This window comes from Asparagus officinalis, chromosome 4 (assembly GCF_001876935.1).
Source record: "Asparagus officinalis chromosome 4, Aspof.V1, whole genome shotgun sequence".
NCBI lineage: Eukaryota > Viridiplantae > Streptophyta > Magnoliopsida > Asparagales > Asparagaceae > Asparagus > Asparagus officinalis.
The window spans coordinates 73,687,087-73,691,182 of record NC_033797.1 but is presented as its reverse complement, the minus strand read 5'-3'; the positions used below and the strand labels follow the sequence as shown (position 1 = coordinate 73,691,182).

General features: G+C 39.9%; 1 long non-coding RNA gene across 1 annotated transcript; it reads right to left on the bottom strand.

The window, feature by feature from the left end:
- On the bottom strand, window positions 22-2,454 carry LOC109836012. Its single transcript, XR_002245777.1, has 5 exons — window positions 2,209-2,454; window positions 1,783-1,859; window positions 1,430-1,500; window positions 563-608; window positions 22-77 (listed from the first exon to the last, which is right to left on the bottom strand). It is a non-coding gene; the product is annotated as an uncharacterized LOC109836012 (long non-coding RNA).

Below are 4,096 nucleotides of genomic sequence, written 5' to 3'. Positions count from 1 at the left end.
CATATCTATTTCAGAATGATCCATGGAGGTTGAGTCATAATACGTGTCAAGTTAAAACAGCTACTTGCTGAAAAGCTCTGCAATGTAATAATGTATATATCAAGCAAACTTAGCATGGCATCTAAAACCTGTACTAATTACATATAGAGTCTACAACATTATCACCATATTTATAACCTATGTAGTCATATAGAATTCATATTTAGGAAATGGCCGGTTCTATATTTAACAATAGAGTTTTGAACTTCATCAACCTTTGTACTAATAATATAAAGCATAAATATCATAACTCAGACGTGTGCCTATAAAACATTGTTCAGCATACAATGTATTCACAGCCTCTTCAACTATTGCATAGACAACATACTGAATTTCTTTCTAGATGTGTCGACCTTAAAGTAAAATTAAATGAAAATCAATTCCAGTTATATCTACCATGCTTGTTATATATGCCATCCAAATGTGCTCTTCATTGAATACATAAACTAAATTAAACTGGATTGTACTTAAAGATTAAGTGAATTTGCTTACAATATAATGATTAATTAATTGCATGCAATACCTGACAAAAGTCTGAACATATGTAGTTGAAGATTAACCATATAGCACTGTAAAGAGGTTAATAATAGATCCAGAGACAAAGGGTTAGAAAATGAATAATAGAAGAGAAAGAAAATCAGTTTGAAAGATCTGTAAAGTTCTCCCAAGATGTAGATCAAGTCATACATATAAAATTAAGTTTTTTTTTAAATCCTTCTTGTTATTGTTTGTATTCTACATACTTACTAACCATTTATTATTATAAATTAACAAAATATTTATCACTCTTTCTAGAAACTTAAAATCTTTTTTGGTTACTTCTTTGATTATATCAAATATAGTACATAGTTCTCATGTATTCATGGTCATTTAATAACTTAATATCTTTTTATTAATAAAACTATGACCAGGATTAATGGGTTTGGATCCTCCATAAGATCAACCAGAAAAAGGATAAAGAAAAAGGGGATAAAAAGAATTAGTACCATGAAACATTATTCACTTTATGGTTAACAAACTGCAAAGTGGCTCAGCTCTCTCTTTTTTTCTCCGAAATTTTAGACAATATGTCTCTTATAATTCTCTTTATTTTGCTATCTCGCCTCTCTTTTTTCTTTTCCATGTGAAAGATGTTTTTTCCTGCTAGTTTTTTTGTCTACAACTTTGTCTTTAATCAATTAATCCTTTCATGCTTTTTTTTTAATGGAAAACAGTGAAGAAAACATGCATGCTATTTGACCCTTACAATAAGAATTCAACGCTAGAGCTAGCTAGCTCCTCATTAGCCTATTATTGGTAGCATTACTCATACAGTTTCTGGTACAACTGCACCTAACAGCATATAGCCTGAAAGAAGCTAATTACACAGAAGAGTTAATTTAGGGAATACCTCTAATTATAGTGTTATCCCTCTCGAATCTCTGCAGGGCATTTAAAGAACTTTAATTTTTATGGCTTTTCCTGCAACATGCCAAAAAATAATGTTAATTATGTCAGTGAACCAATAGTATGAATTTCCAGTCCTAATTTATTCAGGAAAATGGGTTTCCCTGTCTTTAAGTGGTGATAATAAGAACACAGACAGACCGGTCAAGTAATAAAATGGGTTAGGAATCTGTTTCTTTAAAATTTAATAGAGTTTTAGCACATAAATCTTTCAGAAAACAATTGCACCTACAAGCTTGAAGTTAAAATATGTGAAAATAAAATAATTAAACGATAATTCAGATGGAGAAATCTGACCTCAGTGATCTTTGTGACTCTACGCATGTTCAGTGGTTTCTGCAACTCTGATGAAATGAAGTTCAAGGTTGAGAAACCTGGCAAAATTGTGATAATTGGAAGAGAAATGCAAGATAATTGAATGAATTAAACAAGATGAACTCAAATTTAAAATGTTTCTTTTACTTACTGCTAGAGATCAAACAGGTAAGCAGAAGCTTATCATCATATGTGAGGAAGTCTAAATGATCTATTTATATATTTATTTACAATTGGAGCAAAAGGAGATATATTTATAACCTTGTTACATTCTTCTATCCTTTACTTCCCTGGTCAATCAACAAACTCATAGCCAATGATTTAAAAAAACAAAAAATAAAATTTAACAAGTCCTAATGGTCTAAAGAAACAAAAATAAATAGCATTAAAAAAAATATATCTGAAAACCTTTCGTCCTCAATTGATCTCTTCTTGATTCTAACATTGATCTCCTTCACATACCAAGATCTAGTGATAACTCCTCCTTCTCCTTCCCCTTGGGCGAGGGCGAAGCTGAAGACGAAAACGCCGCGGATGGAACGCTACTATCTCCATCAGTAGCATCAGGGAAATCTAAGTTCACCCCAAAAAGCCTAACTCTTTTGGGCCGCAGCCGCAGTCTGGTCTGGAACCACGTGGACCGAGTCGGCACCATTGGAGCCGGTCCCCACTCCTCCGCCGATTACACCTGTCAGCAGCCGTGCAGCTGTGTACCCGGATCTGAACACGACGTACTGCCGTTCACTGCCACTTAGCCCCTGCATGTACAATAATTCTGCGCCTGAGGCACGACATCGACCGGCCCAGCGGCCCCGGATCGAGCGAATGACCATGTGCGCATCGGCATCGGATCCTCGGCCAGCGCGGATGGTCGAGGACCACTCTGGCCGCGCTTCAGGCTATGACAGCGCTCCTGTCCTCAAGCTCGGCCGAAGGACACTCGTGTCGCCCGCATCGAGCGCTTCTCCTTGACGAAGCGGCCTCAGCCCTTTGGTCATCACGTAGCTCTGGCTGCTGTTCAGTACGAGTACCGAGAAACCTCAGGTTTCCCGCGCGATCCTCAAAGGGACGCAGCAGGCCCTTCTCGTTTCGTCGCGTGTCCAAGGGGAGTACCTCTCGGCGTGCTGCTTGGGGATCACGAGCCTGTTTCAGCTTTCCACGTCGCTTCGTGCTCTCACCATTTGTCGAACATGTGTCCTTCTCGACCGCCGCGGAGAAGAGGAATTCGGGGCGAAGACGGACCTCGCGGCGGCGGCGGCGCGGCGGCGGGGTGGCGGCGGGCCCAGTTAATTGTTGTGGTGGAAGACGGGCGATGGGCAGAGGGGTTGTACCGCGGAACTGCTCGTGTCGTCGCCCTCGATTGTCGTTGAAGCTGTTATGGAGTCCCTTCTTCTTGATCTCCCGTGTGAGGCCTCCATGTGGCAGGAAGGAGAAGAGAAATTTTTAAGCGGCGAGTGTAGTTGACAGAGATCGGGCAAAAAAAAGGGGATGAATATGCCCAGTAATTCTTGTTCCTTTCGTTTTGCCTTTCTTTCTGCCTACCAACCGAGACTACTACTGTTTCCTAAGAAAGCTTCCCGACAACAAGCATTAAGAGAGGGGGGAGGGGGGGGGGGGGGGGGAGAGGGAGGGGGCAGAGGGGGGGGGGGGGCAAAGAGGTAATAAACATTTATTGGAGCTGACGTTATGAAGATGGGGGGGAGAGGGTGGGGCCCATGAATTATCTGGTTTGGGTCATTTGAGCTTGTCCTTTCCCATTATTTACAGGGATTTATTACATATTGGTTCTTGATAAGCCCCAAAATGCCAGTTGTTCTAGACGAACATCATACGAGAGCTCATTTTACTAAATTGGCCAATGTGTGATAATTTTTAAAGTAGGGAATTGATCAGAATAAAAAATTAGCCCTCATGGTGTACTAACTAATACTTTTTTTTAATACCATCTGATAGGATGTGTGATATTTTTATCCGCTCTTTGGGCTGCTGCTTTGTGTGCTTTTTGTTATTAAATAAACAAATGGGTGAGGGATAATAATCTTTTTTTTTTTTTTGGGTTTTAGCCAAATGTTTATGGCCGCAACTAAGTACTCGTGTTGAGGGGAGGAGCTATAAGAATAGAGATGGCCATGTTTGGTTTGGTGACGATTTGACTTTTTAGAGCTCTTCTAATGGGACCCACATAGCCCCCTTCAACTGCAGAGAGAGAAGATTAAAAGAAAAAGAGAGATGGAAATAAAGGCACAAGGATAGAAGAATCCTACCCACCTGATCCCATTCCAACTCTCTCCTACCC